Source organism: Elephantulus edwardii, unplaced genomic scaffold (assembly GCF_000299155.1).
Source record: "Elephantulus edwardii isolate Elephantulus edwardi_28Jun2011 unplaced genomic scaffold, EleEdw1.0 scaffold00017, whole genome shotgun sequence".
NCBI lineage: Eukaryota > Metazoa > Chordata > Mammalia > Macroscelidea > Macroscelididae > Elephantulus > Elephantulus edwardii.
The window spans coordinates 27,512,420-27,536,768 of record NW_006399767.1 but is presented as its reverse complement, the minus strand read 5'-3'; the positions used below and the strand labels follow the sequence as shown (position 1 = coordinate 27,536,768).

At 40.0% G+C, this 24,349-nt stretch overlaps 1 protein-coding gene and 3 pseudogenes across 1 annotated transcript in view; 1 reads left to right on the top strand and 3 right to left on the bottom strand.

Moving 5' to 3' along the window:
• Window positions 1–24,349, bottom strand: part of NUDT3 (nudix (nucleoside diphosphate linked moiety X)-type motif 3) — a 129,549-nt gene that overhangs the window by 95,142 nt on the left and 10,058 nt on the right. The gene's annotated exons all lie outside the window — the stretch shown is intronic.
• On the bottom strand, window positions 3,958–4,881 carry LOC102876794 (annotated as a pseudogene).
• LOC102855697 lies at window positions 7,850–8,374 on the bottom strand (annotated as a pseudogene).
• On the top strand, window positions 14,618–16,323 carry LOC102876394 (annotated as a pseudogene).

Below are 24,349 nucleotides of genomic sequence, written 5' to 3'. Positions count from 1 at the left end.
TAATCCATTAACTAAAGTCACTTTTGTCAGTTTCTATTAGGACCTTCACTAGGGGGAAAAAATTAAAAATCACTATATGAGTTAATTTGAAAGCAGGAGTGGCATCCACTTCCTAAACAACATGCTTCTGGAAACTCTATGAATTTTGACAAATGACGATAATTATAGAAAAGCTTCAGGCCTTTTATTTGTGGGGACACTATGATTCATGCTTGACTTGATGGCAATCAGCAACAACATAGGAGTTAAGAAAGATCTGTCATTTCTCAAGTAACTCTAAACTAAGGAGCCCTAAGTGGTACAGTGATTAAGTGCTGGCCATTAACTAGAAGGCCGGCATTTTGAACCCTCTGTTCTCTCAGTGGGGGAAAGATGAGATCGTCTGTTTCCATAAATGTTGTTGTTAGGTGCCACTGTGTCAAGTAGGACTCATAGTGACCATATAAACAACAGATCTGAACCCTGTCCTGTGCCATCTTTATCATCACTGACACAGCTGAACCCACTGTTGCAGTAACTGTGTCAACCCATCTCATTGAGGTTCTTAAATGCTCCTTCACTGACCCTCACATTTTAAAGCATCATGTCCCTCTCTAAGGAACAGCTTCTCCTAGTAAAATGTCCAAAGTATGTGAGACAAAGCTTCGCCATTCTTGCCTCCAAGGAGCACTAGCTGTTTGTTCTTTTGGCAGTCCACAGGACAATCAATACTCTTCTCTAACACAACTTAATGGCATCAATTCTTCGGTCACCCTTATTCACTGCCCAACTCTCAAATGCACAGCATGTGACTGAAAATACTATGGCCTGAATAATGCACAGCTTAGTTTTAAAACATGCACATTCCTTTATTTGCTGTGTTATTCATAATAGCAAAGAGATGGAAATAACCCATGTACCTATTAACAAATGAATGGATAGAAAAAGGATGGTATATTCACACAATGGACTACTATGCAGCACTGAAAAATAATGAACTCATAAACATTACACAACATGGGTGACCCTGCAGGACATTATGCTGAGTGAAATGCCTCAGTCTCAAAAGAACAAATACTGCACAGCACCACTATTATGAAGCAGGACTGACATGGGGTTGGAAGGAGAATAGGAAAAGAGTAGATAGATAATGAACAGTGGATTGAAACAGCTGAGGGGAAAAAAACTGTTTAAAAGCAATATGTGATTAGGCCTTATCCGTAAGACAATGGTCCAGAATAAGAGGCACATTGCAAAGAGAACTTGAAGAGGAAGAGAAGAAGGGGAGAAGGGAGTAAACTGTGCAAAAATGAATATTTCTTAAAATGGAAGTTAACTGGAGGAAAGAGAGGAAGAAAAATGTGCAGCAATGAATGAACAAAAATCCAACTTTTCTGTAAACTTTTGTTAAAATCACAATTTTAAAAATTTTTTTAAAATAAAATTAACTAAAACCAAACTTACATCAATGTACTTCAGTAATCTGGAGAGCTCCTTGACAGCAAATCCTTCAATAAAGTAATCTGGAGAGATCCCTAACAGTGGATTTTCCCATAAAGATTACAGCCGTAGGAAACCTATGGGCAATTCTACTCTTCCTATAATTCTAGTCTTCATTGAGAATCAACTCAATGACAATGGGTTCCTAAACGATTAAATTATATTTTTAAATACAAAATTAATATCTGACACCAGAACAGCAAAGTAAGTCAACCACCGATTGAGATATATTTATAGTTATAGTTATATATATTTATATTTTAAAGTTTTGGACAAGAGTTCCTTACAGATTTAAATTATTGTTAAAATAATAATCATTATCAATATCAGAATAAGAAACTTCATAAATTTTCAGATTCTTTTGGGACAAGATTGTCTTCTTATTCATTAGGAAGCATTCTTAGGATTGCTTCATTATTGTTTATTATAAAACTAGGGCAAAGGGTAGAACTCTGAGCTCTGGCAGCCAAGTGATAAACTGTGCTGTAATCCCAGAGTAGAATGGTATGAATCCACCAACTATTCCATGAGAAAAAATGAGCAATCTTCTCCTGTGCAATTTACTGCCTCTAAAAACCCACTAGAGAGTTAGTTATGGGTCAGTTTCGACTCGACAGCACGCAACAACAAACAGTAAGACACCAGATTATCAGATTGTTCTCTACCTGTAGACAAAACTGTATTTTTATTTCAGAGACATGGAGTCTGAAATCTATAGGGAAAGACTTACTAGTCCTTTACAATGTTTTACTTCTGATTGACACTGGTGTCAGATGTCTACCCTTGTGTTTAACTAATTCCTCCTGCTAGGGAGGTCTGGTGGCCTATAGCACAAGCTGCTCCACAAGACAAAGATATGAAATCTCTTCCTATGTGAATAAAAACCTCTGAAAACCCACTGGAGGGTCAGCTATGAGTCAGTTTCAACTGTATATAACATTAGCGCTATTCTGGTATTTACTAAAGATTGAAGAAGCTGGATGTGTAGTTCTCGCCACAACAAGATAAAGGTAAACAATCCAATTGAAAAATAGGCACAGGATAGGAACAGACACTTAGCAAAGAAGACATTCAGATGGCCAACAAGCACATGAAGAAATGTTCAAAATCCCTAGCTCTAAGAGAGATGCAAATCAAAACAACTATGAGATATCATCTCACCCCAGTCAAAATAGCAAAATTTAACAGAACATCAAGCAACAAATGCTAGCAAGGTTGTGGAGAAACTGGAACACTTATTCAGTGTTGGAGGAAGTGTAAAATGGTGCAACTACTATGGAAGGCAGTATGGCACTTTCTCAAAAAGTTGCAAAGAGAAATACCATTTGACCCAGCAATTCCACTACTGAGAATATACCCCAAAGAGACCATAACTGCCACTCAAGCAGATATATGCATACCCATGTTTATCGTGGCTTTGTTCACAATAGCAAAGAGTTAAGTGCCCAGCAACAAACGAATGGATAGAGAAGCTGTGATATATGCACACAATAGAATACTACATTGCATTGAAAAACAAGGAACTCATGCAATATTATTCAAAATGGGTAACCCTGGAGGACATTAAGCTGAGTGAAATATCTCAGTCACAAAAGGACAAATATTGCATAGTGCCACTGTTGTAAAACAGGACTGAAATCGGGGTTGGGGGGAAATGAGAAAGATGGGATAAATAATGTATACTGCATTGAAACAGATGAGGGAGAAAACTGTTTAAAAGGGATATGTGATTAGGTATTATTGCCATGACAGGAGTCCAGAATGAAGGCTGCATAGTGGAGTGGACCTCAGGGGAGGGACTGTAAAACAATGAAAGAATTTTTCTTTTACTTTTCAAAGAGAAGAGTGAACTAGTGGGGGAGGAGTGGGCAGGGAAGAAATGAGCAACAATGAAAGAATGGAAATCCAAAATCTTTGTAATAAGATAATAAGTTATTAGAGAAGAATTGATGACTTTGAACTGTGGTATTTAAGAAAAGTACTGAATATTCTATGATTTCCAAAAGAACAAAACAAACACGTGGCAGACAAGTAAACAAACCCCAAAGTTTCCAGTAAGGCATCAAAATAACGCTGTTGGTTGAACTACTTATTACACTAGTTTACTTTTCATCACTCTGAAAACCCAGTTCAGAGAAGCTTACCGAACAGACTCAAGTCAAAGGTTTTTTAGGTTTTTTTTTAAGTCAAAGGTTTTAAAGAGCCTCTCCCTTTCATTTTTTTTTTTAAATGTTTCATATAAAACATGAAATCAAGTGCTACTTTATTTTTAAAAAAGTTTGCAGTAGTAAAAATACATTTATGTTTCTCTTTTTAAAAAGACATTAATAACAATACTTCAGAAGACTGACTTGAGTCCCTACCACCCTTACCAGCTGTCCACCTGGCAGAGACACGTTAAGGCAAAGGCTGTGGGACAGTCAGGTCCACCCCAGCTGCAGCTGAGGGGCAAAGGGTGAACATGTCTGCTCTTGCAGGTCAGCGGAAAGGCTTCTCCCTCATGCTCACCCAGCCATCCTGCATCCCGAAGTAGACTCACTCTACCATACGGATAAACAAGCCTGTATCCACCACACCTGGGATCATTTTGATAGCGGTGTTCACGTCACTCCATTTGTGCACCTGGTCAAACTTCCAGTCCAGGATAAAATTCCCTTTATCCGTCACCACAGGACCTGCCTTGCTGACAGCCATTCGGAGTTCAACTGTGTCCCCAAACTTCCGGGTTACAGCTTGGCTCATGGGGACATAGGCCATTGAGATGACTTAATGGAGATTCCCTTATGCCACTGATCCCCAAGATCCTTCCTGAAATCAGCAATCATAATGAAGCAGCTGGGATAGCCGGCTACAATCTTCCTGAGTCAGGCAGCCTCCACTGCCCTTGATAAGGTTGAGGTCCACAACTACTTCATCAGCACCATCAATGAATGGCGAGGTCAATCTCTGGGTGTCAGTCCAGGTCACTAAGCCTTAAGCATGTTGCAAGATGAGCTGACACGCCTAGAAGGAAGTGAGGATGCAGAGAAGGTCCAGATTCTCTTTTTTCACTCTTTGAGCTATTCGCTGCACAGCATGGACGTTTGCAGAACCATTTCTAGTTCCCAAGACTTGGTTATTCCTCACGTGGTTCTCCACAGCTGCAGGGCCCACCAGTCTCTTGGCCTCCTCAGCCATGAACATCATGGACGGGGCTGGGAAGACACCACCTGGCACTCCCACTACTCAGACTAGTGGAGCCCGTGCTGCCACAGGACTCAGACTGGGCACACCCCAGCCACTGCACTTGGGAAACCAGGGCTGACCAACTGTTGCCACCTCTACCCGAGGCACCTCCAGCTTGCCAGGACAGTGGGGCCAGACCCACCCGGAGAGGGTGCTGAAGAGGCCAGGGCGCTCCATCCAGCCACCATGCTCCAGCCTCCACCATGGCCCCGGATGAGTTTTTATATAGTGTGAGGTATAAGTTTATTTCCATTTTCTACAAGAAGATAGCCAGTTTTGCCAGTATCATTTATTAGAGACTGTCTTTCCCCCACTTAATGGATATCTTTCTGTCAAAGATCAGTTGTCCACAGGTAGAGGTTTATGCTGTAGACCTGTTGCTGTACCAGTACCAATCTGTTTGGATTACTATGGTTGTGTAGTACATTTTGAGATCAGGAAATGTAAGACCTCTTACTTCATTTTTGTTCTTCAGTATCAGTTTGCTTACCCAAGGTCTCTTTCCTTTCCATACAAAGTTGGTGATTAATTTTTCCATCTCTTTGGAAAATGTTGTCAGGATCCAGATGGGGACAGCACAGTATCTGCAGATTGATTTTGTTAAGTTGTTGTTGTTGTTATGTGCCCTCGAGTTGCTTGCGACTCACAGCGACCCTATGTACAAAAGCCCTAAACCCTACTATCCTGTGCTAACCTCTCTCTGACACACCTACTCTCATTATCCCAATCACTGAATTTATCCATCTCATTGAGTAACCTCCTCTCTTGAGCTATTCCTCCACCTTCCCAAACATGATGTCCCTCTCCAAGGACTGGTCCCTTCTTGCAACATGCCGAAAGTATGTCAGACGAAGCTTCAGAATCCTTGCCTCCAAGAAGCAGCCTGATTTCACCATCTCTAGGATAAACCTGTTTGTTCTCCTAGCAATCTACGGCCTATTCAACACTCTTTTCCAGCACCACAGCTCAAGGCATCAATTCTTATCATCCCTAGTCACTGTTCAGCTCTCTTGACACATAGCACACAATTGTGAAGTCTATGTCTCCAGCCTGACATCAATGCTCTTCAGTACTCTGGAGAGGTCCTTGACAGCTGGCTTTTCCCAATACTTATGCACAAGCAAATGTTCTGGAATTCCCATTCTTCTCAGAGTGAGGCACAGTTTGTTGTGATCCACACAATCAAAAGCCTTTGCATAGTCAATGAAGGACAGATAGACATTCCTTTGGTACTCCCTGCTTTCTGCCAAGATCCATCTAACATCAGCTATAATATCCCTAGTACCACGACCTCTTCTAAATCCAGCCTGCACATCTGGCAGTTTTCTGTTGACGTGTTGCTCCAGTTGTTTTTGGATCATTTTCAGCAGAAATCTTGTTTGCATGTGATATTAATGATACTGTTCGATAACTTCCACACTCTGTCAGGTCACCTTTCTTTGGAATGGGGAAAAATATCGATCTTTTCTAGTCAGTTGGCCAGGTGGCTGTCCTCCAGATTTCTTGGCACAAGTTGGTTAGCACATCCAGGACAGTGTCTGTTTGCTGAAATATGTCAACTGGTATGCCGCCAAGTCCTGGAGCCTTGTTTTTTTGCCAATTCTTTCATAGCAACTTGAACTTCCTCCTTCATCACCACAGGCTCTTGCTCATACATTGTTTCATGAAATTCTTTTGTGTCAGCCAATTCCTTCTGGTACAGTGACTCTGTATACTCCTTCCATCTTCTTTTAATGCTTCTTGGACCATTTAACGTTCTGCCCAAAGAATCCTTAAGAATTGCCACTTGTGGCTTGAATTTGTTTTTTCAATTTCTTCAGTTTAAGAAATGCTGGGTGAGTTTGGCCCTTTTGATTATCTGACTCTAGCTCTTTGCACATTTCATTATAATATCTTGCTTTATCAACCCCAGCTCCCTTTTGAAATTTTCTGTTCAGTACCATTTTCACAATGTTGAAGTTTTCTGGACCATGAGCATGGTATGTTTTTCCATTTATGTAAGTCTCTTTGGTTTCTTACAACAATGTCTTGGTGACTATTGTAAGTGGCACTGTTTTCCATATTTCCTCTTCAGAATTATCTTTATTCCAGTAGTGGAATCTGACTAATGTTGTACCTTGTCATTTAGTTCAATGGGTCAATCATAGATAGTAATTTCCTTTATTTTAATTGTGATTTTCATGAACATTTACAGAAAAGTTAGATTTTTATTCATTCATTGTTGTTCATTTTACCTTCTCTTCTTCCCTTCCTCCTCTCCTAGTTCACAATTTTTTAAAAATATTCATTCACTGTTGCACAAACATCTTTCCCCCATCTAGTCCTCTCTGCAATATACATCTTATTTTGGGCTATGATTGTACATATAATGCCTAATCATATTTTCCTTTTAAACAGTTCTTTCCTTCATCTGTTCCAGTTCAGTATTTATTCATTATTTTCCCACTTTTCTTAGTTTTCCCCCAACTCCCATGTCAGTTCTGTTTTATAACAGTCGTGTTATGCAGTATTACTCCTTTTGTGACTGAGCTATTTCACTCAGCATAATGTCCTTGAGGGTGACTCATGTGGTATAATATTTTTTAGTTTTTCAGGGCTGCATAGTATTCCATTGTGTGACTATATGCCTACTTTTTCTATCTTTTTTTTTTTTGAGCCCACAAACAATTTTTATTGGGTTCCAGATTTAGTTGGTAAGATTCTTCCTTAGATCCTGTCAATCCTGGCTGAAGTAAATAACATTCACCCAGAACAAAACCAAATTTGCAACATCTGTTTTAAAAAACAAAACAAATCAACCCCCAAGAAACACCCTCACAGTAGATCATGTCAGTGAATTAGGAAATCATGTCAGCTATCTGGATTAGTCAAGAACATATAGCTTGAGTCTAAAATAGGGAGGAAATGACAGCTCATGGTTGGAGTATCCTCAAAATGAGAATCTCATAGGAGGGAAAAAGTGTGGGGAGATTGCTACTTGAACTGAAGAGACTACTGTTGTGTTGAGCTGTGTGTGTGTGTGTGTGTGTGTGTATGGAAGAAGACAAGGAGGAAGAAAAGAAAGGAGTAGGAATCACGTCTTCCAGTCTCAAACTGCTTCTTATTACAACTGATAAGACCACATAATAGGAGTCTGATGTTAATGTCAATGCTCGGTGATGTCCACAACTACTGCTTTCTTCCAGCTGAAGAGAAGGTATCCTGTGCCAGCCCCTGCTGCGACAGCAATGCACAAGTAGCCATTGTAGGTCATGAAGATGAGCATGAGGAAGTAGCTGATGACCCCCTGAATGATATGCAGCACTGTTTGCAGAAGGTGAGGAAAGCTCAGCATCTGCTGCCCAACAGTTTTGTGTGTCTCCATAAGGATGGTTCCATTTGGCCCTGGGACAGGCATGGAATTACAGCAGATGCTGACGTGTGACTTGCGCAACAAGCTCTCACACGCTATCTTGAGTCCTTCATAGAACACTGCTAATAAAAACACTGCTACAAAAGCTCCCGCCATTTCTCCAACTGTATTGATGACTAAATCAGAAAACAATAGTTCCACATTCTTAAAGCCAAAGTAGAAGGTCATATGCATCATGTCACCATGGGAGGGAGATGGGGATGAAGTAGTACTGTTGTGATCCATGTGGCTCATCCCTGTATGATGGGAGTGATCCATTTTCCTCCTGGGAAATGCTGACTCAACAGAAGATCTCAGCCACTGTCGCGAAGACTAGTGAGTGATGGACCAGGATCCTGTAGAGTATCAGTTGTGATACTACTGGATGACTTGTGCTCAGAGAGTGAGGATCCCAAAAGAGCTCTATCAATTCATTTGTTGATAGGTACTTGGGTTGCTTCCATCTCTTTGATAGTAATTTCTTTGCTGAGTCTTTGAGAATTTTAATATACGGAATTCTATTATCTGCAAAGAAAGGCAGCTTTCTCTTTACCAATTTGGACATCTTTTCTTTTTGTTGCCTTACTGTTTTGGCTATTACTTCCAATATAATACTGAATAGGAGTGGTAACAAAGGGTATCCTTCTGTGTTTCCTGTTTACATGTGGAATGCCTTCAATCTCTTTCCATGAGAGTACTGCTGACCACTGATTTTATATGTATGTTGTTAATTATGTTGAAGAATTTCCTTCTATTCCAATTCTGTTGACTTTTAGTTCTCTTAGGAAAGAAGAGTGTTGAATTTTGTAAAAGGTATTTTCACAGGATTTTGTAAAAGGTATTTTCACAGGTCAACTGATTTAATCATATAGGTTTTTTCCTCTGTTTTATTAATGTTGTGGATTACACGGATTTTTTTTTTCAAATTCTGAACTATCTCTGCATATGGTTTGAATCTCACCTGATCACAGACGTATATTTTTCTTTAATATTGTCACCAGTAATGGATCCATGGGCTCAGATTTTGTTGAGAATTTTTGTATATATGGAAGATGTTCATGGAAGATTGTTGTTGTTAGGTGCAACTCATGTTTGAGCCCACTATGACAGTCATTGTGTCCACAGAACTGAATGAAGGTCTTCCTCTCTTCACTGACCCTCTAACCTTCCCACCATTATAGCCTTTTTCCAAAGAAGGGTTCTTTTACAGCACTTATCTCACAATATCATAGTTATTTGTTGACAAGTATGAGGTGGATTGATTTCGTGACTGTGATAATTGGGATGGGAGTGTCAGAGACAGTGCGACTGGCACAGGACAGAGCAGAGTTTAGGGCTGTTGTACATAGGGTCGCTATGAGTCGCAGGCGACTCGACAGCACATAACAACAACAACTGATTCTTTCAGTAGTTCTGGTTTTGGAAACAATGGCCAATAATTACTGAGCGTTTACTGTATACTCAGCTCTGTACTGAGACAAAGCTGCTTTTTTTTAAAAAAAAAAATTATTTTATATTGGTTTGCTTACAAGACAAGAATGTATTTTACCTATATTTTTTCATTTAAGTCTCAAGAGGTAGGTACTATTTATTCTCATTTTATAGATGAAGAAACAGACTCTATCAATTTCCTGATCCTCAGACGTTTTATAGAACGCTGTTCAATCTGTCTCCAACCAGTAAACAACTCCACTTTTACTTTTCCTACATTTTCTTACAGGCAAAGGGTAAGAAAGCATACGAAGCTTAAACACTAGAAATTTCATCCTGTTTTCTGCACTCACTAGATTATACATTAGGGAGCTCTGGTGGTCCAGTCCACAAAGAGATGTACTGCTAACCCAAAGGCAGCACCTTACCAGCGCCTCCACAGAAGAAAGATGGGCAATCTCCTCTTGTGCAATTTACAGCCTTAGAAAACCCACTGAAGGGTCAGCTATGAGTTGATTCCAACTAGATGGTAATGAGTTGAGTTTAGATTATATAATTCAGAGTTCTAAAACTGTCTACCTGCTCACAGTTTATCCTCTGTGGTACCTATGTGACCCATAACAATTGCTAGGATAAACACCATTAAACCTTCAATTTACCCCATAAAACTTATTTCAATGTCACTCATAAACCAGCAACTTTACCACTCTTTTTCTTGCCTCTTAAATGTCCATCACTACCAGATCATGTCCCATACATAGTTTCTCCTTCTCAGAAAAATGGAGCCAACTAGAAGGAGTTTTCTCAAGTTCACATTAATTTACTTGTGTGTCCAGGTTTTTCTTTACATGTACCTGCCAATCTCAGAAGAACATGTGCAGCTTTCTTAAAGCTTCGTCCTTGTTATGTGCCATCAAGTTGCCTGTGACCCATAGGAACCCTATGTACAGAAGCTTTGAATCCTGCTCTGAACTGATCCAGTCTCACTAATTCCAACACATCAGTTACTGTAGCAATCTATCTCATCTGGGGTTTTCCTCTCTTGTTCCTCTCTACCTTTCTATGCCTGATGTCCTTTTCCAAGGACTGGTACTTCCTGGCCACATTCCCAAAGTATCTGAGAGAGAGGTTCAAAATCCTAGCTTCTAAGGGGAAATTTAGTTTTATCCTCTCCAAGACAGACCTATTTGTTTTCTTGGCGGTCCATGGTATGTTCAAGATTCTCCTCCAGAACCACAATTTGATGGTATCAATTCTTCTTCTGTTATCTTCATTGACTAGCTCTCTGATGCATAGCAAGTAACTGTGAAGACCATGGCCTGAATTAGATGTGTCTTAGTCTCTAGACTAAGTCTCTAGACATCGTTGCTTTTCAGTACTCTGGTCCCTGTATAAGTTGGGAACCAGGAAAAAGGATCACTAGTCAGAAAATATGGATTTGGTGACAGAAATGAGGCTGGGGATAGAATGATAGAATTATGCACAAGCAATGATTTATTCCTAGCAAATACCTTTTATAAGAAACATAAGTGCGGGGGGAGGGTTGGGCGGGGAGAGAAGTGCCGCAATGAATGAATGGAAATCCAAAATCTCTGTAAATGTTCATTAAAATTATTTAAAAAAAAAAAGAAACATAAATGCAGGCTATATGCATGGATTTCACCTGATGGGATGCAGAAGAATCAGATTACATCTGGGGAAGGGACCATTGGAGAAGTTCAATATCAGCAGTGCAAATTAGGCAAGGTGCTGATTGTGGAAGAGATCATCAACTACTCATATGCAAGTTCAAATTAAAGCTAAAGAAGGGTAAATCATATCCACAGGAAACAAAGTTTCATCTTGCGTCTATCTCTCCTGAATTTAAAAACCAACTCAGGAACAGGTTTGAGGCCTTGAACACTAATGAATGAAGACCAGATGAGCTGTGGGAAGATAGCAAGAATACAGTTCATGAAAATGCAAAAACTCATTACAAAGAAAGAAGACCAAAATGGATGTCAGAAGAGACTATGAATATTGCACTAGAGTGCTGAGAAGTCAAAGCAAAGGGAAGAAATCAAGAAGTTAAGGAGCCCAAATAGAAGATTTCCAGAGCAGTTTCCTCACAGAGCCCAGACTCCCAGATAATCTGTTCCGCATACAGATGGAAAAAATAAGGAGCCAGAGGAAACATCCTTGGTGCACACCCTTCCCAATTTTGAACCATGCAGTCCATTGCTCTCTTCTGATGACAGCCTCCTGGTCTAAGTAAGTTGTTATGTGTCATCGAGTCACTTGTGATTCAGCGACCCTATGTACAACCACCCTAAACCCTGCTCTATCCCTTGCCAATCTTATTGTCTCCAACACACCTATCATGTCTCAAATAGAGCAGTATTTTCTAATCTCTCAAGAAAGAGAATAGAAATTTTCCATTGTAATCAAACTCATTCTCTCAATCAAGACACTCTCAATTTCACTTTTCTTGCATTTATGCATAGTCTATGGCATGCAACAACTCATTCCTACTCTCAATAATGCTGGGTTCCCATTTCCTAAAACACCCTCTTCCTATTCTTCCTACCTATCTAAATCCTATCTATTTCTTAATGTTCAAAAGTGACTATTATTTTGCTTCCAAAATTAGGTAACTACAAAGCATAGTCTCTCTTACATTTTTTCCTAATTGTTTCATGTATCTTAAGTCTTGCATTATTAATTTTTACACCTCCTCTCCAAACAGCACAAGACACAAGGAAATAAATCACTGGTCAATTGAAATAATAAATGATAATTTAATTGATCAATTTTAAAACTTGTTCTTCTTGGACAGTAGGAAGAATATGTTGTTGTTGTCACTGTTACGTGCCGTCAAGTCGCCTGCAATTCATAGCAACCCTACGTACAATAGTCCTAAACCCTGCTCTCTATCCTGTGCCAACCAGTCTCTGACACACCTACCCTGATTACCCCAGTCACTGAATCAATCCACCTCATAGAGGGTCTTCCTCTCCTGCGCTGTCCCTCCACCCTCCCAAGCATGACATCCTTCTCCAAGGATTGGTCCCTTCTTGCAACATGTCCAAAATATGTCAGACAAAGCTTCAGAATCCTTGCCTCCAAAGAGCAGCCTGGATTAATCCTCTCTAAGATGAACCTGTTCATTTTCATATACACTTTTTAAATTATCACTATACTCAGAAAAGTGTTCTGCATGAAGTAAGAGCTTGAAAAAGACTTGTTAACAAAGATAGAATTTAAAGCATACAAGACATTTAAGAAGCATCCTACAGTTTTCAAAATTTTGTTATTTTTTTCAAAATTCATTTTTATCTAGTCCTTGACACCTACAAAGTTTTTATATATTCTTAAATATTCTTTAGGATAATTCTAAAATGAGAAATTGTAAAGTGGGAGACAGAGACAGGGATAACTATGCTGGTAGGCATCTCATAAAAATATCCACATTCCTTCTTTATGGCCTTTCTAACAAAGGTCTTTTGTTGTTTTGTGTCATCAAGTTGCTTGCAACTCATAGCAACCCTATTTATAACAGCTCTGAACCCAGACCTATCCTGAATCAATTTCATTGTCACCAACACATCTACCCCACTACTCCAGTTAACAAGTTAATTCATTTCATCCAGGGTCTTCCTCTCCTGCACTGTCCCTCCACCATTCCAAGCCTGATGTCCTTCTCCAAGGACTGGTCCATCCTGGCTACATGGCCAAAGTATATGCAGCAGAGCTTCAAAAGCCTTGCCTCCAAGGAGCAACTTGCTTTCATCCTCTTTAGGACAGACCTTTTTGTTCTCTTGGAAGCCCATGGTATGTCCAATACTCTTCTCCAGCACCACAACTCAAAGGCATCAATTCTTCTTCTATTAGCATTGTCCAGTCCAATGATGCATAGCAAGTAATTATGAAGACAATGGCCTGGATCAAGAGCACCTTAGTCTCCAAACTGACATCGTTGCTCTTCAGTATTCTGGAGAAGTCCCTGACAGTAGATTTTCCCAATGCAATTTGTCTTTTGATTTCCTGACTGCTGGTGCCAAGAGTGCTGATTGTGGAACCAAGTAAGCAGAAACTGTTAATCTCAATCCCTTCTCCATCTATCATGATGCTGCCAACTGGCCAGTAGTGAGAATCTTTGTTTTCTTTTTGTTGAGCTTCAATCCATATAGAAGAGTGCAGTCCTTGTTCTTCTACAGCAAACATCTCAGGTCTTCAAGGTTGTGTCATCAGCACAACATAGGTTGGTGGTGAATTTTTCTCCAAACTTGATGACACACTCCTCCTCATAGAACCCAGCCTCCTAAATTATCTGTTCTGCCAATAGATTGAAAAGGTATGGAGATAGGATGATCCCTAGCTTACACCTTTCCTAATTTTGAACCATACAGTGTTTCCTTGTTCTGTATTAACAACTGCTTCCTGGTGCAAGTATAGGTTTTGCATGAGCACAATTAAGTGTTCTGGGATTCCCATTCTTTTCAAGGTTAGCCACAATTTGTTGAGATCAATACAGTCAGATGCCCTTGTATTGTCCTTCACCATAAAAATGCAAAAACTCTAACCAAATGATTGAGCAAGATGATATAAATTAAGTGCTTGTGGCCCACCAGAGGGATTAGTCAGTTTGGTCATAAACCTAGGCTTAAAATGAGTCATCTCAGAAGCAGGATTAGGGGACTTCACTACCATCAAGAAGAACAGCCAAGGCGTGCTTGCCTTGGGCGGTAGGAGGCACGCATGAAGTGGGGGGTATTCTCCTCAAGGTGGGTTCCTATCGGGGCCTGTGCAGCCTTTTGTTGACTGGAACGGGGATGGCACAAAAAAGGCAAACCTGAGGGGCAACCCCAACCACTTAGTGTGAGGTCCTGCCGCTTTCGCAGTCAGGATCCTTTTTCGGCCTTAGAGTGTGCAAACGCCCCTGCGGCGTGGACCCCTCGAGTGGAATGGTCGCTGAGGCCCAAGACGTTGCACTTCTGTGTTCTCTGTGAAAGGAACTGGGGACCCTCAACGGACCCCCAGCCCTTCTCGCTCCAGGCACCATCCTGCATGGTGAGGAGACAGCATCGGCCCAGAAGCGCACGGCAAATATGCAATACCTGAATGTCTGTGCCTGCTGCTGTTGATGCTGTTCCAAGTACCTCCCAGATTCCTGCTTCAGAACAAGAGACCCTGGTTAGACCAAAACCATTGCTTTTGAAGTTGTTAAAATCTGCTGGTGCACAAAAGGACACCTATACTATGAAAGAGGTTCTATTTTATCTAGGCCAATATAGTCTGTCTAAGCGATTATATGATGAAAAACAACAACATATGGTATATTGTTCAAATGATCTTCTAGGGGATCTGTTTGGTGAGCCAAGCTTCTCTGTAAAAGACTACAGGAAAATCTATACAATGATCTACAGAAATTTGATAGTAGTCAATCAGCAGGAATCATCGGATTCTGGCACATCTGTGAGTGAAAATAGGTATCATTGTGAAGATAGGAGTGATCAAAAAGACTCTGTGCAAGAGTTACAGGAAGAGAAACCATCATCTTCCAATTTGATTTCTAGACCAACTACCTCATCTAGGAGGAGAGCAAGAAGTAAGACAGAACTAAATTCAAATGACCTGTCCAGTGAAGTACAAAGAAAACAGCACAGATCTGACAATGTTTCCCTTTCCTTCGATGAAAGTGTCGCACTGTGTGTCATAAGGGAGATATGTTGTGAAAGCAGCAGCAGCAGTGAGTCAACAGAAACACCGTCAAATCCGGCCGGATCTTGATGCTGGTGAAGGTGAACATTCTACTAATTGGTTAGAGCAGGAATCAGTTTCAGATCAATTCAGTGTAGAATTTGAAGTTGAATCTATTGATTCAGAAGATTATAACCTTAGTGAAGAAGGACAGGAACTCTCGGATGAAGATGATGAGGTTTATCGAGTTACTGTGTATCAAGCAGAAGAGAGTGATACAGATTCATTTGAAGATGATCCTGAAATTTCGTTAGCTGACTACTGGAAATGTACTTCATGCAATGAAATGAATCCCCCTCTTCCACCACATTGTAATAGATGTTGGGCACTTCGTAAGAATTGGTTTAATGAAGATAAAAGGAAAGGGGGAGCTCTGGTGGCCTAGTGGTAAGGAGCCACAACTACAATCCTAGAGGTGCACGGTTCGAATCCACCAGATGCTCTGCCGGGGAAGGAGGGACAATCTCCGCCTGTACCAGTCAGATCTGATTTGACGGTACACTCACACAAAAATAATAAAAATTTTTAAAAAAAGAAAGATAAAAGGAAAGACAAAGAGGAAATGCTTGAGAGCAACAAACTAGAAAGCACAACACAGGAAGAAGAAGGTTTTGATGTTCCTGATTGTAAAAAGACTACAGTGACTGACTCCAAAGAGTCAGATGTTGAGGAAAATGATGAAAACATCACACAGGCCTCCCACTCTCAAGAAAGTGAGGACTATTCCCAGCCATCAACTTTCAGTAGCCTTTTGAGCAGCCAAGAAGAAACCCAAAGAAAAGAAGAAAGTGTGAAAGTGACTTCTCGCCCTGTTGCCATTGAACATTGTGTGATTTGCCAAGATCAACCTAAAAATGGTTGCACTGTCCATGGCCAAACAGGACATCTTATCGCGTGCTTTACATGTACAAAGAAACTAAAAAAAAAGAAACAAGCCCTGTCCAGTATGTAGACAGCCAATTCAAATGATTGTGTTATTTTCTCTAGTTGACTTGTCTGCAAAAGTAGAATGTTTTGGAATAAAAACATTCAGCCATGTATTGTATGAACAGAAATAACTATTGAGTGTTGGTTGAACTGACTCTAAGGCCCTCTGACCAGTTTTTAAAAAACCCACAAAATAGTTTGCAAAAACCTGTATTTGTAGCTTGTGAATTAATAAAGCTCTTTTATTATGCACATATTTTATTGGCATCTTAAAAGAGTAGTAGCTCCTAAGAACAAAGGAGATAAAAGTTTATGGCCTCCTTTGATTTCCATGCCCAACTAACCTGGATTAAGCAGCTTGACCACCTCAATTTCTCTTTAACAGCCCCTCTTTTCCCATTCCTGTGTGTGTAAATGCCCTGTTCTCTGATAAGATGTAGACGTGGGTTTGCAACTCATATCCAAAAGTCTCTTTTGTCTAAGAAGACAGCAAACAAAATAAATGAGCCTCTTCCTTTTAGCACAAAAAAAAAAAGAACAGCCAAGAGCTGAAAGCAATCTTTGGACTTACAGTCCCTGACAAAGAACTTCGTAGACCAGGTGGCAAAGCAAGAAAGAACTATATAACTACCAGAGACAATATGAGATAGTGAGAAGCAAGAAGCAGCAAGCTGGTTACAGTAGGCCTGCCAAGCCACAGTGTGAGAATGATAAGTATCTTCAGGCAAAAAGCTATGGGCTAGAATGGGGTACTGTTTTGTACCACATGTCTGAGTAGTTTAGAAGCCAGCCTGAGGAGCCTAAAGGTCAAAGGGCCAAGCAAGAAGTCTGCAGGCAAGGCCAAGAAGCTGTCATGTTTGAAGGACTATATCCTGAGTTGTTCCCGAACTTGAATTGCAACCTATTACCTTGCAACTAAATCCCAAAATGATTAGTAGAGTCTGTGATTTCTTTCTGCTGTTGTGTACCGTCGAATCAGACCTGACTGGCATAGGAGGAGATTGCCCCTCCTTCGCCAGCAGAGCATCTGGTGGATTTGAACTACTCGTCTTAGATACTGCACTGCAGCTTCTTGCCACTAGGCCACTAGAACTCCCTGGAGTCTGTAAGTTCTGTGTGGTCTATGCAACAAACTATCAAAACACACACACACACACACACACTCTCTCTCTCCCCCCCTTCTTTACCCCTCCCCCCCTCTGAAGTTATAGGCTCTCTGATGCCACTGTACTGTTTTCAAATATCCACATGCAAGCCAGGGTCAGTTACTTTTGCTCCAATTTGACTAGACTGTATTTATTTCACCACAATAAATTAAAAATATTAAACTGTTTCATAAATAAAATGAAAATTTTTTACACAAAAAATTAAAAATAAAAGTATTTCTGACTTTAACCAAGTCTGACTGTCTGAAGGCAAAAGGAATTTAGCAAAGCATTATTAAAAAAAAAAAAATAAATATAGCAGAGTCTGGATGGCCACACTTGGAAAATAGGCCCAAACCACAGGCACTCACTCCAGGGCTGGCAACAAAAGCTCGTTCTTCTGCCAAGCTTAGGGAGCTGCACAATCTGATGATAAAACCAAAATCCAGTAGCTGCTGAGTCTCACTCATGACAACCCCACGTGTTTCAGAATACAGCTACTTCCATAGGGTCTTCTTAGCTGGAGTCTTTAAGGAAGCACATTGCCTGGCCTTTCTGCCATGATCCTGCTGAGTGGCTTCACATCCTCAATCTCTAATGTTAGTAGATAAGCACACAGTTTACACAACCCAGACTCAAACTCTAAATGTAAGTGCTCCATAAATGACAATCTTATGGAAAAAGAAAAATAGGCTACCAGTAGTACCTTGATCCTAAGAACAAAGTCTACTATGAAGTAATTTGCCCTGTCTGGTAACCTTTTCTACCAGTAAAAAACTGAATTATCCTATTTTAAGACATTCTACTTTGCATATCACACTTTATTACAGTTGCTGTCTTAGTAACCTATCTTAACCCTATAATTTGAGCAACATGAAGGAAAGGAACTAGGTCTGCCTTATTCACCAGAACCCTGAACAACTGTACCTGGTGCCCAAAAAGTATCGGCTAAATTAAACCACTCATGGCAACCAACTAGGGTACACAAATACTCATAACCTTATGACATCACAATCTGCAACAAGCCCAAGATAAAATAAAGCTAGAAACTCTTTACTTCATAATTTTGTTAAGTATATGGATTGAGGCGCAATGTCAAGAAGACAAAGATTCTCACCACTGGACCAACTGGCAGCATCAGGATGGATGGTGAAGAGATTGAGACTGTTCACAGCTTTAGTTTGCTTGGCTCCACAATCAATACTCTTGGCACCAGCAGCCAGGAAATTAAAAGGCATATTGCCATGGGAAAGTCTGCTGTTAGGGACCTCTCTAAAGCACTCAAGAGCAATGGTGTGTCTCTGGAGACAAAGGTGCGTCTGGTACAGGCCATGGTCTTTGCAATCACTTGTTATGCATCAGAGAGGTGGACAATGACCAAGAAGGACAGAAGGAGAATTGATGCTTTTGAGCTTTGGTGTTGCAGAAGAGTGCTGAAGTTGCCATGGACTGCTAAGAGAACAAACAGATTCATCCTGGAGAGGGTTAAACCGGCTGCTCCTTGCAGGCTAGGATTCTGAGGCTTCGTCTGACATACTTTGGTCATGTTGTAAGGAAAGACCGGTCCTTGGAGAGGGACATCATGCTTGGGAGGGTGGACGGCAGGCACAGGAGGGGAAGGCCCTCTGGGAGATGGATTGATTTGGTGACTGGAGCAATCGGGATGAGTATGTTGGAGGCAATGAGATTGGCACAGGACAGAGCAGAGTTTAGAGCTGTTGTACACAGGGTTGCTATGAGTCGCAAGTGACTCGATAGCACATAACAACAACAATAACAATGTTGTTGTCAGAGCAGAACTAAGTTTTCCTGTAATCTTTATGGAAGCAGATCACCAAGCCTTTTCACCACAGACTGCAGGGTGGGTTCAAGATGAAAACCTTTCATCTATTGAACTATTTGTACCACAAAGTTCACATTTATATAGCTGACTTTTATTGAATGGTTACTTGTATCACATGTTACAGACTATGAGTTCTATATATTATTTCACTTAGTCCTTAAAATAATACAATGAAATTGTTGTTGTGAAGTGCTGTCAGATCAACAACTCATAGCAACCTCCAGGACTACAAATGGAAACTTTGCTGTCCAGCACCACTCTCACAATCTCTGCCATGCTCAAGCCCACTGTTGTAATCACTGTGTCAATCTATTTCGTGAAGTCTTTCTCTCTTTTCTTGACCCCTCTACTTTTCCAAGCATGATGTATCTTTCCAAGGACTGACACCTCCTGACTATATGCACAAAGTGTGGGGCACAAAATTTCACCATCTGTATCTACAAGAGCACCCTAGGGACTTCCTCCAAAACAGATTTGTTCTAGTCTGTAGTATATTCAATATTCTTCACAAACACTCTAATTCAAAAGCATCAATTCTTTGATCTTTCTTATTCATTAGTCAATTTTCACATCCACATAAAATAACTGAAAATATCATTGCCAGAGTTAAGTACACTTTAGTCTTTTAAGTGACAATGAAATGGGAAGTTATTACTACTTGTCCTCATTTAACAAATGAGAAAATGAGTTTTAGAGAGGTAAAGTAAGTTGCTCAAGTTTACCTAGCTATTGAAGGTATGATCCAGGGCTTCACATCAGGTCTTTCTGACTCCAGTGCCCAAGCTAGATAACAAAATCCATATGCCACCGTATAGGTCTGAGCATTTTATAATGTATAATCAGTCAATTTTGGCAGAGACATACAGTATCACCATGGGAATATTTATAGCCTCAAAGAAATAGCCTATCCCCCCCCCCAAAGGTACAACCCTTTAGCTTTCATGTTAAAGAAATATACAAGAAATAATTAGCCTTCCTCTTAATGTGATCTTAAAAAAGCAAGAGCACACACACAAAAAGCTACAGCACTTAACCTACCATAATAAATGTGACAAAAACTAGGCCTTTGTAACAAGGAGTATGAGAAATTATAGGAAGCTATGAAGACTGTGTTCAGTTAGAAAGGGATGGATAGTCCGAGGGGAGGCTAGCACTCAGTTACAGCCAGGTCACCACATGAGAATGCTGCCCCAATGCTGCCCAATCTGATTTTAAGAGAAAGGTAATGACTAGACTTCTTTTTGAAGTCTTAATATTAAAATGCTGGCCATTACCTAAAAATGTTTTTTTCATTTTAAAAAATGGAACAATCACCTTTAGTTGCCCAAACAGCCGCCACAAGTCACTCACTGGTTTATGGCCTCTTTCCTACTTTTACACTTTGTGAAAGAAGAAAATAAAAGGACTTCTATTCCCTTCAAAACCATAAGCAAAAGAAAAAATTAAAAACTCTTATGTATCAAAGGATTTTATCAACAGAATAAAGAGATAACCGAAGAATAGAATATCTGGTAGTAATATATCTGATAAGAGGCTTAGTGATATAGAAAAACTTTCCATATATCTACAGTAAAAATTTTAAAAATGGGTAAAAGAGAAATAATATGTTTCTCCAAAGAGAAAGAGCCAATAAGCACATGAAAAGACACTCAGCTTTGCCCAGCTAGCTCAGTAGGTAGAGCCTGAGACTCTTAAAAGACACTCAGCTTCATGAGCTGTCCGTTGCTGTTTAGTCTATTCCATATCATCATGAGCCTATGTAATTCAGTGTAGAACTGTGCTCCACAGGTATTTCCAAGACTGTGATCTTTCAGAACCCAAAAGCCAGGCCTGCCTTCTAAATGCAAATCAAAAGAAAATGCCACTTAAAACCTACTAGGATGGCTAATTTATTTTAAAACAAAAACAACAACAAAAAAAAAACCCACACACAAAATAAAAGTAAGTGTTGGTAAAGCTGTGGAGAAACTGGAATTCCCATATACTACTGATGGAAATTTAAAAATGGTACTATCTGTGGAAAAAAGCTTGGCAGTTCCTCAAAAAGCAAGTACAAGAATAAAATATGGTACAGCAGTTCCTTTCTTTTTTTTTAATTTTTTTTATTATTTTATTATTTTTGTGTGAGTGTACTGTCAAATCAGATCTGACTAGTACAGGAGGAGATTGTCCCTCCTTCCCCGGGAGAGCATCTGGTGGATTCGAACCGTGTGCCTCTGGGATTGTAGTTGCAGCTCCTTGCCACTAGGCCACCACAGCTCCCCTCTTTCTTACATTATATATCTAAAATATTTGAAAGCAGGGACTCAAACAAATATCTGTACACCAATGTTCAAGGCTATATTATTCACAAGAGTCAAAATGGTACAATTTAAGTGTGGATCAATAGATTAATGGATAAATAAAATTATACACACACACACACACACACACACACACACACACACAAACCAACCCACAAACCTGGGATAATATTTAGACACAAAAAGAAAAGAAGTTCTGACTGATACATGTTACAATATATAGGAACTTTGAAAACACACTGAGTGAAGTAAAAAATGGCACACACTTCATCGTTCCACTTATATAAAATATCTAGCATATGCAAATGGTTAGAGATGAAAGTTTATTAGTGCTTATTATCAAAGACTAGGGGAGGTAGAGAGGAGATGTGGTGGCTTAGTGGTAAGGAGTTGTGCTGTCTGTCTAAAAGAATATGGTTTGAATGGACCAGATGCTCTACAGGGAAAAGATGAGCTGAAAACCCACTGAAGGGTCAGCAATGAGTTGGTTCCAACATGAGGATACACAACACAAGAGAGGGAGAAATGAACAATTAATACCAACCAAACCAAAAACCACCACTATCGAGTCAACTTAACTCACAACCACCCTAAAGAACAGAACAGAACAGACTGACCCACAGACTTTCCAAGGTAGTAAATCTCTATAGACACCAACTGCCCCATCTCTCTGTTGAAGCAGATGGTGGGTTCAAACTGCTGACTTTTCAGTTAGCAGGTGAATTCTCTAGCCATTATACTTTAATCAGGGGTCCCTAACTGCTGAAATACAAAACTTAATTCAATGCTGTGAAGTCAGCTCCAACACATAATTTATGATCCTCTGTTTTCCAAGGCTGTAACTCTTAAAGGGAGGAGACTGCTTATCTTTCTTCCAAGATTGCAACCACAGGCAAGACAGTCTTTGGGTTAGCAGAACAACATGCTATATATAGACTATACTACCAAGGCTCTCTTTGTGCTGAAAGCGTACTCAATTTGCTTAAAGTAATGACAACTTCTGGAGATGGACAGTGATAACAAATGGATATACAACATAATAAAAATTAACGTCACTTTTTATATACTTAAAAATGGTTAAGATGACAAATGTGTTTGTTATATATATTCTATAATAAAATTTGAATAAGAATTTTAGAAGAAAATTTATATCCAGGTCTCTTTGCATAGCCTAAGTGGTCCAATGTCCTACACCTGGAATATACTTCAGCTACCCAAATCCAACCAAGACATGTGCTTCACAGTCATCCTTGATACTTCAGCTTATCATTAACTTACACCCTAAATTTCATCTTGCCAACAGAATGAAGCTCCTGAAAAGCTATATTCTAAACATTAAACTCCTTATCTTGTAGTATTCTTTTCAGACAGCACAAATTACTTCTGTAATTAAGTAAATGTTGTTGTTGTTAGAGCCTTCGAGTCACAGGTGACTCGTAGCGACCCTATGAAGGAGAGTCCTACATACATACATACATACATACATACATACATACATACATACAAATCCCTCCCTTTTAGGGAGAACAAATGAACCATAATGTCTGTCAGGGAGTTCGGATGGCCTAGTGGTAAGAAGCTGCACTGCAATCCTGAAAGAATTTGTTTTGAATCCACCAGTTGCTCTGTGGGAGAAAGATGTGCAATCTCCTTTGCGATTTGCTATCTCTGAAAACCCACTGGAGGGTCAGCTATGGGTCGCTCCAACTCTGTGGTACACAACAACACAATATCTAGTGAAAGGATAATCCCATGCTAGGTCCTTAGCCAACGATTGCTGAACTTTGAAAATACCATCAAAACATAATTATTACACAAAGATTTACAGCCTTGGAAGCCCTATAGGGCAATTCTACTCTGTCCTATGTTGACTGTTAAGTCAGAATCAACTCAACAGTAGAGTATAATTTTCAGTTATACAAGAACAAATTGACAAAAGCTATTTTAAGGATAGATGGTGGGGGGATGAATCAAATGGGAGTGAAACAGAACAGAAATAATGAGAATGTTGACACATGAAGAATGTAACCAGTGTCACTGAAACTGTGGAATGGGAGTGGGGTTCGCTGTGTATACTTTCTCACACACACACACACACACACACACACACACACACACACAGAGTACCTACTATTTGATTTCAGGGGAGTTCCGGTGGTGTACTTGGTAAGGAGTTGTGCTACCAACTCAAAGACATGTAGTTCAAATCCACAAGCTGTATCACAGGAGAAAATGGGTAATCTCCTGTGCAATCTACTTCTGAAAATTCACTAGAAAGTTAAGAGTTGATTCCAACTCAGTGACACAAAACAACAGTAGCAACCACTTGGCTACACTTTGTATTTACTTGTCAATAAAAGGTTCTAAGCTATAAGTAAAATGGAAATCCTTTGAGCTCAGGCACTGAGTCACTATGACAGGGGCTCAGGACATTAATCATCCTACATAAGCAAGTGAAATGGCAGAGATTCTCAAATTTAACATCTCAAAGAAATGATATTCCATCTAACACACACACACCACCAAGTAGGCTAACACTCAACCACTATCAGCTAACTTTGGATTGGCAGCATAACTCCTTACCCATTAGGTCTACAGAGCTCCCTACCATGTCTTTAAAACATGAGTAACTAGGGGAGCTCTGGTGGCCTAGTGGCAAGAAGCTGCAACTGCAATCTCAGAGATGCACGGTTCAAATCCACCAGATGCTCTGCTGGAGAAGGAGGAACAATCTCCTCCTGTACCAGTCAGTTCTGATTTGACGGTACACACAAAAAATAATGAAATAAAATAAATTAGGAGAGCTCTGGTGGCCTAGTGGCAAGGAGCTGCAACTACAATCCCAGAGACACAAGATTCGAATCCA